The sequence below is a fragment of the Calliopsis andreniformis genome, chromosome 2, assembly GCF_051401765.1.
Source record: "Calliopsis andreniformis isolate RMS-2024a chromosome 2, iyCalAndr_principal, whole genome shotgun sequence".
NCBI lineage: Eukaryota > Metazoa > Arthropoda > Insecta > Hymenoptera > Andrenidae > Calliopsis > Calliopsis andreniformis.
In genome coordinates this window covers 14908651-14925098 of record NC_135063.1, presented here as the reverse complement: position 1 = coordinate 14925098, position 16448 = coordinate 14908651, and the positions used below count along the sequence as shown (strand labels likewise).

At 41.9% G+C, this 16448-nt stretch overlaps 1 protein-coding gene across 1 annotated transcript in view; it reads left to right on the top strand.

Annotated features, from left to right (window-relative positions):
- Foxo (forkhead box, sub-group O) overlaps positions 1-7783 on the top strand; it is a 119634-nt gene extending 111851 nt beyond the window's left edge. Inside the window, exon 8 of the mRNA XM_076392137.1 lies at positions 7647-7783. The gene's annotated coding sequence lies outside the window, so the exon portion shown is untranslated. The remainder of the gene's footprint in view (positions 1-7646) is intronic.
- The last annotated feature ends 8665 nt before the right edge of the window (positions 7784-16448 follow it).

The following is a 16448-nucleotide window of genomic DNA, read 5'->3' as shown; positions in this document are numbered from 1 at the left end:
CGGTCTTTTTAATTGCTCTATTATTTTTAGACAAAGAACGCGTGCCAGTATACTAGTCTAATAAAAGTTAGTTCAGACGATCTATTCTTCCTTCTCTTAATAGGAACCAAATTGTAGGTTCTTCGTCTAGTCAGATATTAGCAGTACTACGGCAATATGTTGCATTGTTCATGCACAGTCAAACTAAAACTAAAAATCTCATTCCTATCTGCATTTGCACAACTCCAAAATTAGCCATTTTCAAGTGATCTCAACACTATAATACATCCAGACCCCAGAGCCCAAGTATATCAGATCACTCAGAGTAGAAGTGGATTTAATACCCTATGACTCCGAGGTCGAAATATATAGAATCCACAGAACTACCGTGGAAATCAAATTTCCTCTCCGATTCACCTATTCCTTCGAAACACCTTGACCCCTAAAAATCCCTATTGACACTTATTCTCTGAATTGTTCTCCCCGGCCAATCGGTAGGAGAAGCCCAGAGGCACCTCAGGCTGCAGCTCTCAGGAATTCCTCGTTTTTACCGCAGCCCTTTTTACCGAACGCCGCTGTCCTGCTCCCGCTCATCCTCGCCGATCTTCCCCCGTTTCCAGTCGAGAAGAAATCCTCGTTCTTGCCCAGGTCCACCCTTTTTCTCCTCGTTGCCCTCCCGATCTCAGTCGAGGCACCGCGGGTTAATAGACGTCCTCCCTTCTTTTTGGACAATTTGAGAATTAGCGTCGGCCGCGTGTAACTCATTCATGGGTAGTTAACGATGGGTCGGCTCGGTGCGCTTAATACGCGACTCATAAGTCCTGAAGTTCTTACCCCGCGAGGCGCCCCGGCTCGTCTTGGGAGAAAGGAAGAGGTGGGAAGGGGGCAGAAGAAAAGCGGGGGAAAAAGAAGGTCGCGCGGGAGACGGTGGATGACGAAGGCGATGGTGTTCTCGTCGGGGTTGCGTGGCTCCGCTGCTGCTCCGCTGCCGCTCCAGCCGCTCTGGGGGGATGTGGAGAGGCTGCCGATGAGGGAGGATGAGGGAGGATGAGGGAGGAGGCGGGAGGATGTGGCGGCGGTGGTAGAAGAATATGCGGCTGCAAGAAAGAGCCGTCCAATATTTCAGCGCGGGACGATCGCGACTGAGCGACCGAGCGACCACTTGAAATATCTTGTCGCCGGGCGAAAACTTTCAGACCCGGCAACTGAAACATGCTGACGTAACCATAAAGATGGCGGGCTACGAAAACTCATGGCTCCGCTGCTGGGCCGACCTACGATGTCGATGGCCACTCCACGACCCGTCGCCGCTTCGCCTCGGTTCGATGTGCGCCTTCCTTTGGAAAACGTCACCGTATTCGGAGTCGATTCTGGGGAATCTTCCGGTCAGCCGAGTCACCAGGTTCTGGCTGACATATTTTCGGAGCTGATTCGAAAATTCTGACGTCTTCTCTTAGCGGGGCTTCGTCAGAGGAGGTTTGCACGCTTAACTATCGATGGGGAACCTTCTAGGCTTTATACGATATATATGTGTTATTGATATTATTTAGATGTCAGAGAGTTTATAATGAAAGTTGGGAATACATGTTAAGAGATGTTTGGTATTAGGAGGTTTTAATTGAAACCCTTTGTACGAGCTTAAAATTAAGTGTTGGTAGTTGAGGGTTAAGTTGAAGGGTGCTCGAGATGGGTGAAGCTTCTGAATTTGGAAGGAGAAATATTTTTTCATGATTCCATTTTTCAGGCATTAGTCATCTCGACGAAATCGAAAGCTTTTTCAGTGGAGTTCAAATTCTTCCCTCTTCTTCCTTTTTCCCTTTTCCAAGCACGCAAAGCCATTCAATGGTGTCTATTCGACTGGTTCTATTTTCTGGGATAGAATCGTTTGCCTCTCCTCCAACTATTATGGATCGAATATTGGTGAAACGAGAGTGCGTAACGTTTTAGTAATGCGTTTGGCAAGAGAACTTCCTCAATGTTTAAATTCAAGTGTTCGTGATGAAGAAGGTAGCTATAAATGGAGATTTTGTTGTAATCTTAAATTATCGTTTGATAATATAATTTACAAAGCTGTAGAACTTCTGGAAAAAAAATGGAATTATAAATATAATCAATTTTGTAACCTAATGCTGTAATAGCTTTCAGTAATTAATTAGAATTAATATTACTTGACAAAGTTCTCCATTAGCTACCACATTTATCTCACCATCAGGAGTCACTGTCAATAAACCTCTAAAAGGTTTGGCTATAAACCACCTAATCTACTCAGATCCATCACCAGACATTGTCTTATCACTACTATCCCAATCCCCTCAAAATCGTAAACTCCAAGACCACCCACAGTTTCGATAATTCAATCTAACGACATTGTCCTAAAATTGTACTCATCTACAAGAACCTACGACAGCAAGTAATGTCTCAGTATCGTGGACATAAGGTCAAAGGTTAGACTAGAAAAGTTAGCTATGAAGTCCTCCCAGGGGAACAAGGTCGATGTATGTAATACGTGAAGGAATGAGGGGAGAAAATGGCGCGGGGTGAATGGACTTGGCATGCCTTGAGTGCGAATAATAAGTGCTTAGGGAAAGAAATCCAGTAGATGTTAGGTTACGGATCGCTCTCGGGCAGAGGATGCTTTCAATAATTTCTTGTCTCATATATTGTTACATAAAGCTTTATATTTCTTACGCCTTCCCTTCTCCATAAAGGAAAAATATTAATTACATTCAGCAGAGCTCTACACAGCCCTGGACCCTCAAAAGGAAGGTACTGTCGTAGAGAAATAAGACTCCAAAAATGTACAATTCTTTTCTAAAGCTCGTCTAAGGGCAGCTCTATTTTCAGAGACACCTTTTATATGCTTCTTCAAATACGGAATGCGGAATTTTTTCGAAAATCCCCGTATTATGTGAAAGCTCCCAGACATACGTAGCGAGATGCCTCGCATCGTCGAGGCCGAGCACTGTAGGCGAGTGGAGCCGGTCATCTGGTTGGGCCGCTTAGGGGTTGAAGTGAAACTGAGCTCACGGGGTGTGCGGGACGCCGGCGCCGTTCCGGCGCGTCACGGCGCCACGTGGCCAGCCCCTTCCACCGATATCTTCCTACCTACTCGCCTACGGAACACCGACGCCGCTGAACACATGCACACCAGAGCTATCCCTGCATCCACGTATCTAAGCTGAAGGGAGGAGGTAACCCACCTCCGTGCCTTTCTTTTTCCTCCACCCCCTTCCTTCCCTCCACACACGCTGACTACGCCGCGCGTCTCTATCTCAAATTGCCAGGACATCGCGCTCGTTCCTTCGTCCCATCGGCGTTCGTCCTTGCTCGAGAGAGCAAGCGCGATACGTAAGTTCAGGGGCTGCCTCTTGATAATGGTCGTTGCTCGAATTCCGCGAGTTTTTCGGCTCGATACCGTGTGACCCGTATTTCTAGGAGGATTAATCGATACCTTTAACTGATACGGCCGCGGGGGGACTCGTTTGAGTAACAGAGATCGTGGTAATGTGGGTCGATGAGGTTTTTCTTGGTACTGGTTAGCTGCCTTTTCTCGGGCTGGGCGTAGCGAGGTCTTGTATTGTAGCTAGCCTTGGTGACCCTGGGATGTTCAAGGGAAGGTCGAGAAATTTCCAGGAGATTGCAAGAATTATTAAGCAATTTTCTTTATAAAAATGGGTGGAATGAATCTCATTTTGTATTAAAAAGGTAGGTATATTTGAAGGACATGAATGAAAAAATTGATACTCTTTAGTAGATTCTTCTTTAGAAATAATTGGGTAGCACTGTGTTAGCTTTCTAACCAGCGATCCTTTTCCAATTTCCCACCCCTTGGTTACCCTGTTTCTGAGCGCTCTTGGAAGCAGTAGCATCATCCATCCCTAGACAGACACAACTGCGGTATCCCCGGAATTCGTAGCGCTCGCCGCGTGTTCGATCGAGATTTATCACTTAAGAATGCATAACGATAAGTGTCAGCCGCGATATTATAGAGCGTTTCTTCTGGGTCGCATATTTTGTCGGGAATCGGGAACGCCTCGCCTCGACGAGGTGACAGAATACGAAGAAGGGAAAGAGGCCGAGAGTCGCGGTGTTCGAGTCAGAATCTGGATAGAGGAAACGAGAGGGAGAGAGAGAGGAGAGGGGAGGGAAAAGCGTTCGACGAGTGAACACGTGAGGCAAATAAATATGGTCGACGCGCACGTGCCAAAACGCGCGCGCGGAGCGTGGGTGGGATCGTAATTTCGGACGGCGACGATTTTTCAAAATCAAACGTAACCAAAAGGTCGTACTATAAATTTGCCAGGATTCTCTGGCCCGTAGGTGCGTTGCGTAACGACACGTAACTCAATGTAATTCAATCGGCCTCGCATTTTTGCTCACGTTACCGCCATATATCAGGGGCCAGATCATACATCGACAGGATAGCTTCGATGTGTGTTCCCTTTTTTTTTTCCCACGTTCGTTTTTCGTTCTGCCTGGGCGCGAAGGGAGGAGGGATCAGGGGCGGATGTGTCAGTGACAGATAGAAACGACGCTCTCCGGTGGAAATTAAAAATATAAAAAACTGGCGCGCTCTATGAGACGATGCCACGGACAAAACCTATTTTTTTAAATTAAATTCCACCGCTTTTCCGGTATTGGACGCGCCGGTCAGTCGTGCCAGCTTAATAACTTCACGGTGGAGCCTCGCGGGACGTCGGATTTCGACCTCCTGCAACCTCTTTTCGATCAGAGATAACGTGCTTTGCATTAAGGCTCGCTTATCGAGGGATCACCTGACTTATCGCGATCGTTCTCCCATTTCGTGTCTTAGGAACCTAATACATAGTGGGTATACTGTCCGAATTTTTGTTTAAGAAACAGAAAGCTTCTCTAATTATTTGGAATTTAGAGTGATATCGGTGACCACAGTGGCTAGAATTAAGATCAGTCGCGAAAGGCATTTAATAAATGCTTTTCAGGGAAGGAATATCCAGTGATTAATTGCCACCTGGGAACTGCATTACTGGTGCAACGGCGTTACTATTATAGCAACATTGCCGTATCGTTTGGGAACTAAATACAGAATGCGATTAATTACGCAGCTTCCAATTGTTACGGCGATATTGCGACGATATTGCTGGGTGATGTAATCAAAAGGCGAATAAAAATAAATTGACAGGAGATAATCGATGTCCTGAACTGTAAAATCGCATTTAAAACTGATGACTTAGAAGTTGGCCATCCAGAAATTCCTTTCCTCGCTTAAAACTCAGATTATCTGCGCACAGATAATGTGCTTCAAATTGCAGTATTTTAAAAATATCAAGCACACGATTATTTCATAAAAGAAAGCAAAAATTGAGTTCCATTAAATTATTAAGTAACTACGTTTCTTTTTGAACCACAATTGCATTAATCCTGTCCCACTTCTTTTGTCAGAAAGGAGAAGAAAATTAATGAAGAAAATCGATCTGCTTCCGATTCTCGCAAACGAAGTTTCATTCGCTCAACAGTTTTATAAAATCTGATGGGTTCAGTTATAAAATACAATAAGGGGATTTGTGCACTATCGAACGGTACAGGGCAAAGGATCCGTTCGGGGGTGCTTCAATTATGTATCGCTTTACACGAGAAGGCTAGGTACGCGTACCTGGACAAAGGCCTGGAAAGTACATGGATTTAAGTGGACCATGAAGAAAAAAAGGTGAAATCAGAGTGCAGAATCCATTAGCAAGTCCCGGGAAGCACGTTTTACCATCGACGCCCGATCTTTCATCCTGGAGAGAAGAGTGGCGCAGGCTTTTGTGTATGTATGAACGACTATACAGGGTGTTACAACTTTTGGCTAACTTGGAGAATCTATAAAGGCATCCAGGATGAAAGATAGATTATATAAACGTGTATTCATTATCGTACCAATATTGATACACTAGTCTTGAGAAATTAATTGCAATTTGGATAAATAGATCAATTGAAAATGAGAAGTGAGTCAAAATTAGAGGTTCTGAAAGCTTGAAAAAAATTCTAGCTTGCTCCTAGGATCTAGATTTTGCTAATAGATTGTCGACGAGAGATTTCTTGATTCAGACGCATCTATTTTGCAACAGCCAGTAGTAGAGTTGCACAAAGTGTTACCCAAGAGAGCAAAGAACTTCTCGTTCTCTCCTATCAGACTTCTAAGCTCGCCTAAAACCTGGAACTAGCTTTCAGTAAAGCAGCAAAACCTCCCCTTAACAATTTTCAAACAGATCCAAGGCTCATATGTTATTCCAAGCGATTCGGATCTCTCATACGATACCCTGAAAGTGATTCAACTGTTCCACCGAGGCGAGCAGCCTCGAACGAGTGAAAGACCGAAAATTACCAACGCACATCGCGATTAAACGCGCAATTTGCGCAAACTTCGTAGACTCCTCGAAGCGGCCGCTTGATAACGCATCGTCTGTGCCCGAGGAGGGGGGACGATTTAACACGAGAAACGAGGAGTAATCGCTCGTAATGCATCTCATCACGCAATCCAGTCCTTTACCTTTCACCTGCTGCGCCAGTTTCAAGACCACTCCACCTATCTCGTCGTTCTCATCTGGCTGCGCCCCTTCATGAAAATTCACGCGGTCGCGTCAACCGAGCCAGCCAACTTAGCGTGCTTCTTTACGAGCGTGAAAACCGAAGAAGCGAAACAGAGGAAGAGAGCGTTCAGGAGGGGGGAAAGGAAGAAGGAAAAGCCGCGTTGGGGGACACGTTCGAAGCTGGTCGCGGGCGTCGCTTCCATTGGTACCCTGCCAAAGCGACAGGCGATTGGTCGTCGTTGAGCAAAGTGGATCAGCCGACCGCATAAAACTCGTCCCGCTGGAAAAATCCTGAAACGCCGCGGTACAGCGCTGCTCGATGTCGCTTGACCGGTAAATATTGCTCTGCACGCTCGCGGACACTTTTTCTTCGCTGTCTCGCCGCGTTCCAGTCCTCATAAACAAAGTAATGACGTGCCAATGCGAAACCCAATTCCCAGATTTCGGCTGTGTGCTGTACGTGCACGGCTCTAGTTTGCATACACCGCTCGAGTTGTAGAAAGGGGAAGGTCGGTAAAAGCCACTGCGACAACGGCCTCTGGCATCTGTGTAAATCACGGCGACGACGTCGACGGCGGAGGGAAGGGAGAGTCCCTCTTTCCTCGATTCCCTGAATCTACCCTCGGCTGTGCTCTCTTCGCTTCGGCTGACTTTCGCGTCGTCTTGTTGTCGCATGCGGGGTGTGAGCCGATGATCCATACTGTACCTGAGGGCCAATGCGATCAAAATCACATTTTTTTATTTTTTAGGAAAGTGGAATCACAAATGCGATTACCCATATATGAAATAATAATTTCAACTGTGAGCCTTTCTTCTCGTAATATTTATTATTTTTAAAATCATTCAAATTGAAATACCTGGAAGTCTGAGGTGTCGGATGCCCCATTAAGTGCATGCAGCCTAAAACTGCATATCCCCACACTTCAATTGCGTCCTAGTAGCCTGAACATACTATCTTTTTTTCTAATTAAGTATATTAGAACTCAGACCCAAAATAAAATAAAATTAGTGTTACTGTTCAGGTACCAGAATATTCACCTTAAATGAACTCTCTCCTGAAATATCCAACGAAGCATTATAGCTAATCCTGTGTCTCTTTCGTTTCTCTTGTTGCAGAGGTCCCAAGTGTCGAGGACGAGCGGGAGGATCGACGAGTATTTGTGATAAGGTGTAGAGATAATTATACCGGACCACGACCAAGATACGTACCATACCACCAAACGTACTTCAAGGATGCCGATCATCATTTGTGTAATTGTGGTGTGAGAAAATGACGCGAGCACGATCACTGTCGGGCAACGAACGTCAAATCTTCGACAGCCACGTTCCACGCAACCTGCTGCTCAAAACAGGACCAGAGGAAGAAACGGTAGCTCAACGTTCGAGTACTGTGTGTACCACCACCTTAGACTCCCCTGACCCACGAAGGAAGGACTCCTCCGTTCTGACATCTTTAAAGCTAGTGATCGTAGATCTTGTATTTTTATGCGACTGGCAATGCAGTTGTCTATTCTCCTTTCCTCGTTGAACTGTCAACGCGATTGTCGAGATCTGAGGGAAAGGAAGCCTTAATGAAACGACAATGTGACCTAATGGGAGATGTCCTTTCCCTGATGAATGAGTAGACATCTCTGAGACCTCAGAGAGCCATCTGAAGATCGAGGTTCCAGGAACCACTCTAGCAATTGGAATTCTGGGTTTGTAGGACGTATCAATTTAATAATATTCAATCTGTTTGGAATCTTGGTTTTGTAATTTATATTTTGAAAACTAATGGACTTTATAAAGCCACTGAGGGAATTTTTTTAAAGAAGAAACCTTGTTCTTTGAGTCAGAAAAGTCTAGGTCTTGAAGAATCAAAGAGAAAGTCTTCAGAAAGGTAGGAAAATAAAATTGTATCTACAAAGCTGCTCTTTATTTCAAATTTTCTTCCAAGTTTCCAAACTCAGTAACTCTATCAAAATCTGTCGTATTCCTCGATCTTTGGAATATTCCAATCAGCGTTTCGGTTCTTTTTCCCCCTTTTCCTAATTTCTTCAGCCCAGTTGACACGAGTGCGATATACGATCGTTGATCTACAGAAATCAGTATCTTCAACGTTCGTAATTCCGTTTCTTCTCTTCTCCTTCTCTGCCGCCTTGGGACCCCCCTTCGACCGCATATTTTTGAAAATCCGCGACGAAGGGTGGAGCCCACAGGGGCATGCTGGGCCAGTCAAAAGTGGAAACACGAATTCTGTAAATTTTGTAAACACGCGTACACGTGATTGCATATAAACGCGCGACGATGAACGATAGCGAGCTGCACGATGGAAGATTGGGAAGTAATTGTATGGTAAATAATTAATGGATGGCTCGTTGGCGTTCGTCGTGCGTACACGATCTCTGTTTTCTGTAAAAGTAACCTCATGTGCTCCAAGGCGCACACTATATATATATATAAATAAATAAATATAGATATATAAATATATATATACGTAAATATAAAAGATCGAAGGACACACAATATTATTGTATGTAATTAAAAATATTTACGAAGAGAAAACTGTGCGCGAATATCGCTACGAATTCTATTATAGTATATATGTATGATATATATATATACGATGATATATATAATACATATATTATACATGTATACAAGATATTATACAGGAAAAAAATGTTGAATATATTCTATAGAATATTGTACGTTCGCTAATGTTATGTATAGTTATACAAAGAAAATATTATATATATATATATAATTATGTGTATAATTATATATATAAATAGACAGAGAGATAAGTACATAGGATATGTATAAGGTACACATAGGTTCAATTAAGTAATAAGTACATTACCGCAAGTAGACGTGTAAAGAGAAGGGATTGATGCTCATACTTCGTGACTTCTATTTCGAATCTGTCGCGTTGTCTTAGAGAGAAGGAAAGAATGACCCGTTGGTGCTTTTCGATAGGCGAGCGTTTCTTTGTCATTTTCTTTTTTTACGTTTCCCGTCGACCAAACGGTAATCGTTAGATCAATGTGCTATTTAGGTAGACCAGGCTGAAAGTGTCGAACAAAAGATGCTTCCAACGACGAATAACGTTCACAATCTGACGAGGGAAAATAGATTCCGCTACTGAAGCGGCTGAAACCGAGACCTCCAATCGAGCCGAGCAGAGCTAATCGAATACCCCTAAGGAGATCTCGGGTAATTAAATCAGCGACACGATTCTTAAGTTCCCAAGATAAATTCTCATCGCGATGTGGAACGTCTGGGTTCGTTGGCACTCTCAGCCTCGAAGAGACGGTTGGCCCTCCAAGAGGTCCCTCGAAGAATGCGAGAATTTTATAAGCAACTGTTTAAGACGCAGTGTCTTTTACCATCGAAGAGCTTAGATGAATTTAGCAGCCTTTTGACGTACCGACTGCTCGACGATCGAATGATCCGCTGAAGGGAAATCGTCGGTTGTCAGCCACCGTGGACAGACACTTGAAGCAGCAGCTGTGAACCTCTCCCCTGGGAGAAGAGATTCCTCTAAGCACGGTGGCTGCGAGTCAAGGGTATCTCGAGTATCGTAGCGAGGAAGGAAGTCAATTTTATCGACAAATATGATTAAGTCTAGGGTAATCCTATGCGTGTGTGGAACCGATTAGCAGACCCCGTTTGACTGAAGAGTTGAGGAACGTGTCTGACACGGGGCCGAGTGGCGAAGGTGAAACGTCGACGACGGCTGACTAACTGTTACTCTTGTGGAGCGTGAGCATATTTAGAGTCATTCTAAAGTTCTCGTTTGTTTGTCGCGTAGAGATCGTACAGTTGCGAACTACTGGTTGAATAGGGAGAATCACAAGAGTGTCTGGTGGATCCCTTCTCATCATGGCAATTTGGTACAGTGGGCTTCTACAGGGTGTTCAACATGTTAAAGTAGGGGAAAAATAAAGAGTGACAAAATTGCGTTTGAGGCTTCATTTCAAAGTTATTAATCGTGTCTGACTCAGGGCTTATTCTACTGATTTTGTTGTGCCTGGCTCGGGACTTATTTTACTGATTTCATTATGCCTGACTTGAGTCTTATTCTACTGACTTCGCTGTGTCTGATTTGGCTAGTACACATCGGCAGTAGAATAAGTCCCAAGTCAGACACGCTTTACACGAACTTTAGACCTTGTCCTAGTAATCTGATAACTTTAAAATAAATTCTCAAACACAATTTTTTGGTTCCTGATTTTTCTTCTATTTTAACATATACAGTCATCGTGCATAATTTTATTTGGAGAGTGGAGGAAATGAAAATATAAATATGTTTAGAGTAAAGTGGTTTCTTGATCCACTTTAACGAATATTCACTAATATTTAATGGTACCTTGACAGTACTCTGGGCCATTCTAGTCCAATGGAACTCAACACCTCAATCAGTTACTTATCTCTCAAACACAGAAGCACAATTACCATTAGAATTCCTCTACAGTAAAAGGTGAACTGTGTTCTGTCCAACTGCAGCATTAATGCCAGGTAATTCTGTAGCAATTTAACAAGACATACGTAACAGGATTAAAAGCGACTTTATATTCAATCCATGCAGTTAGACAAAATACTATGGACCTCCAACACAATTCATTAGCGAAATTTTCTCCTTCCAACTGACTCCTCTTTCGTTCCTTGGTCACAATTACAGGACAACCTTTAAGATTATCAATTAAAGCGAAGACTGGCGAATTTCGGTTCGCTAACAAGACAAGTTGTGCTATCCACAGACTCGATTGTGATCTCCCTGTTCGCGTACAGACTACGTCCTATACAAAAACTGCCATTTACTAAGTGCAATACGTATGTACAAAGCGAATATTTGTCAGTCGTCGTTTCGGTCTGGTCGCACCCGAGGCGGTGCAAGTTTCCTTTCTCCTTAAGGCGTAATGCGAAAGACGAGCTTTTACGTTCTGGCGTAAGTACGAGGTTAAATTGTAAGTGTTCATAACGTCATTGTGGAACGGTGGTAATCTACGAGAAAAACGGCACGTGTGGCTGAGGATCAGTGACTTTCGGTGTGAGCTGCGAGCGGCATGTTTCGCCAATCACACGGTGAACGTCTCAAGGGAGGGGAAAGAGAAATATAAGGAGAGACAAATAGAATTTTCCTGCACTCTCGTTTACTCGAACACATGGACTGATCGCTTCGACTCTGGAACCCAAAATGTTTCATGAGCTCTCAGTGTTCAGGGAATTCAGAAAAAAATAATCTGTTTTATAATCTGTGGCTAATAGTCATACAAACGTCAACTAGTGAATGAATAAACGTGTTCGACATTTTTTTGTAAATAAACTGTAAGGTAAGAAAGGTGCTTGCATGGTTATTAATAACAGATTAGAACAGATACTTTTATGCATTAAATTATGAGTCTGTGAAATGTTTGTATAATTCTATTTATATGACAAAATTATGTATATGAGAATCTATAATTTTGCCAAGATTTTTATATTTATTTTGTATTATTAATGATCTGTGAAATATTTTGGGCTCAAATGTTGGAGTTGCTTACTCTATGTACTCTTTTCGGGGTAACGTGTTCGTCAAGAAATAGTGTTGCAAACTTTGCGCTTGATGTCGATGGATCGCATTTTTATCGAACGATAAGTGAAACTTTGAGTCGTGAAGAAATATATCCTCATTGAAGGCAAAGATTATTCGAATGCTGGAAAATCCACGCGCAAAATTGGAGAACTACGCGAAATTCTAGCTCGTATATCCGTCCACTGAATATAGAATTTTGGATCGCGAGAAAGAGAAGCGTTGTGTCCTTGCGTGACAGAATTTTTACGAATGAGTTAGTTTCGAAAATGAATTTTTATCCACATGTATTTAATTACGCTCGAGAATTTTATGGAGCAAACTTTGGTGATCAGTTTTATCTCGGATTAACCCTTTACAGACGATTGATATTTTTTTATGAATCTTTGAATACTTGGAACTATTTTAAATTTAAATTTGAATTTTTTGATGGTGTACGTTTATTTTGAATTTCAATTTAAACCGTTATTCACGTGGAATAATTTAAAGGAAAGGATCGAAGAGTTCACAGATGTATAGTATTTACAAATATGAATAAGAAATGTACATTTCCACGTATGAATCCCAAATTAACTCAGATTGAGTAGCTTGTAGCTTCCTGTTCAAGTAATCCGTCATACACCTGTTGCTATTCGAATGAATGTTATAATAGGAAGCATTTACCTTGAATTTATTAAAAGGAAATATTATCAGTGCTCACTTTCCATTTATTTTTCATCAACTGACTCGTTTATGTCATCGGAATGCTACATCATGAATTACTTGAACAGGATACAACTCTGGGTCTATATTGATTAAGTAAACTTTGTACTTTTATGAGTCTTATATGCATCGAAACAGTTTGCAGATAGGATTGCATTAGATGAAATCATAAAACGATAACAGTACTGACGAAATTAGAAAGTACAATAAGATAATAGATGTCCTTAGTTCGAAATTGATGTTAACAAATTTATAGCGTCTCATGACTATCATAGTATTCATCTCAGGATCATTTGTATAAAAATTTCGATTGCAAAGAATTCAATTACTTACTAGAACGAAATTAAAATCTTCACCCTTATCGTACTCCATGGAAATGAATAATGAATCCCTAAGATTTGGGTTAGGATGGAGTAACACTTTATCAACAGGGCCTTATACCTACAAAACAACAAAATTCTAATGAATTTTATCCGCTAGTACAGTATGGTACCATCGACAAACAAATCAAAGTATTTTCTTTTCGATATCACACTGTGTTCCATTCATTGATAAAGTGTTATGTAAATTTAGTCTCAGTTGTAATGTTATATAAACGTAGTCGCTTACCACAGGTCTAGACCTCATATAAACCTAGCCCAAATTTAACACGCTGAATACTACGATAATTCGTGATGTATGATAAGGAAAAGGGCTCAAGAGACCTTAGCCTGTTCAGTTATCCAAGGACTACCGAGCGATGTAATGATCTATGTAGCCTGTATTAGTTAATAGCAGTCCGCATGCAGGGTACAATCGTTTTGAGCGATCCAAGGGCGTGTATGATCATCGATGACGCAAAAACCGCGACGATGCCTGTGGAACGACCCTCTAGAGAAAATAAAAAAAAAAAAAATACGAACTCAAGTAAGTACTTTCCTCCGCCGTGATTCAGCACACGTAAGCGAAGCGTTTGCTTAGTGAAATATCTTAGACAAATATGTTACTACCTAGAGGAACCATGGAAATATATTATGTAGTCAATGTTAATAGCGCGATGGAGAACACGTAAAGCAGTGTGCGAGAGAAAGAGAGAAAACGACAAAGAGTGTGAGTGTGAGAGAGAGAGAGAGAGAGATAGAGAGAGTGAAGTGTTTCGATACGGTGAACGCGGAAAGCAGATCCTACTGGAACCTAATTTTACGCTTAATAATGTCCACTTCTGTCCCCCATTTTATTTTCCGTGGCAACAGCGACCCGAAAGCCTCCCCCATTTTTTTTATTCTACGGAAATACGTAACGAGCATTTTTCCCCGAGCATCTTATCATTGCAGAGAATCGAGCTTCGTAAATGCGATCGACGCGGATTCTAAGATTGAAAGAATGAATTCCTTTTTGAATTTTCGCGCCAAGGGTTGAAATGGAACTGCGATCCGTGGACCTAGGCGCGTGGACCCCGTCGATCGCAGATTTCGAGACGATCTATTTCGCATGCGCGTCGATCGTATCATGACTTGTATTTGAAAACGATCGCGGCGCAAGGAAACTGTCTTTACGAGATGGATTTTTTAATGTTCCCTCGTAATGGCAGCTTCGATTTCACTGTCTTCATGCGAGATTTCCCCTGTGTTTTACAAGGTTGCCGATGTCGCAACAACCAGCAATTGTAACTCTTAATTCCTTGTAGTCCTACAGTATGTTATTTTTCTTTTCTTCTTCTTCTTTTTTTTCAAATTATGCGCGAGTAAGCACAAACGTTTGAAAGAAACTGTATAAGATATGTAGACACATACTTGAAACTTGAGTTATATATTTAACATGAATACTATTTAATATATGATTCAAGCTTATAATAAACGGGTTGTATAGAAATATTGTTATTCATCTTTCTTGGTGTCTCAGCCTGGAATTCCTTCATCCTACCATCCTCCATATCTCCCTTTTATAAGATATAGAACTCTCTAAGTTATAGAATCTTAAATAAAAACTTTAAAAAAGCGTGATTTACTGGATCTAATACCCTTTGAGAATAGTATATATTCTTCTGAGAATCTATTATAAGAAATATATTTTCAAGTCTTCTTTTATTTTAAGCAACCATTCTCCAAAAAGTATTTACTTAAAAGTCCTTTGCTTACAATTTCAATTTCACACCTCCTATGCACTGTAGACAAGCATAATCTTTTTATTTCTCAAGGAGCCAAGTGTCCAGAGTTATATCCAGAACTTTCAAAATTCCTCCCGACTTCGCGAACCTTTAAAGACCCTTGCAATTCGAGTAATATTCGCAACGATCCCGAAACTTTCCGAATCGCCGATTTACTTGAAAACTTTAGCTTCATTTCTGCTTTTACCACGTTCGGTTTCGAGGATCAAAAACTGAAGGGCTACTGAACAGACGTCATTCAAATACAGGACCTAAAATATGAACAATTCTTATCGTCGTTCGGGGTATTTAGTCGAACCAGGAAATAGATACCAGGCTCCTCTTGTATGTACGTGCATTCGGTTGAGCAATCGTTAATCAGTGTCACGAACGAAGAATGGCGCATTGTGGTATCAAACGAAAGGAAGGTAAGAGGTTCCGCAGGGTCGAGAGACAGGAAGGAAGGTTTAAAATGGAACTCTTAAGTGCAAGTATCCTTTCTCTATTTATTCTGTTCGTATGCTCCTGGATCGTGAATGTGGGTAATGGTCCTCATGACAGATTTCTGTCACACTTCTTTTTTTAGAATATGCTGATTGCATCTATCGCTTCTCTGGAAGCTAAATTGCAAACTGCTAACACTCTCCATTTTAAGTAGATTATTTTTATATGACACAAGAAGCCAAGCAAATAGCTAATTTATTTAAAGTTAGGGATAGGACTACTACCACTCATAAGTTTTAATTTTTTTTTTCTTAAAAAGACACATGAAAAATAACACTATATTAACATGTAACAAAATGAAGCTGTAATAAAGAAAAATATTCTCTACGCCCCTAGTGTATTAACATTGATAAGAAGTTTGAAATGACGTCGCGTCGCTAAGGAGATGCAAAGAAAAGGTAGGAAAACGATGTATTACATCGCGTCTCAAAAAGGGATGCAGAAAAGGGAAATTAGGAACAGGTGGGGGAGGATACTTTTCATTTAATTAGGGACAGAGGGGATTCCCGTGATTCGCAGAATGGTGACGCGTGTGTGCCACAGCAGTACAGCACCCTCCATGGAGATTCTTAATTAAATTCTCGCCACTTTGGCGGCCCAGTCGCGGATCTTGCGGAACTCCATCTGAGTTTTTTCATCCCCAACGTCTGCGGCAGCGTTGAGTCTTCGAGAAGATCCTCTTCGCGTCCCTGTCCCTCTTTTCTCGTTATAATTTTCCTGTCCGTGTCTTCTCTTCCTTGTCGACCACACTACGGGTTCAGGAACTTTGAATTACATTCGGCTTTCTCCAGTAATATTCGCCGCGAGCTTTATTCTAATTTGCCACGCACTGCCTTCTTCTGCTGCGAGACAATTAAGAACCACCTCTGTTGCTGTTTTTTTCTTTTTTAAAATTTCTTTTTTTGATCAAAAACGTGTATAATTTTCTATAGCTTCTTATCCGAACTATTGATCATTAAAGGCACGCGTGAAATGCGCGTAAACTATGTCTCACTTGTGTTATTCTAATGACATCGCTGCGGCTGATCAGGTT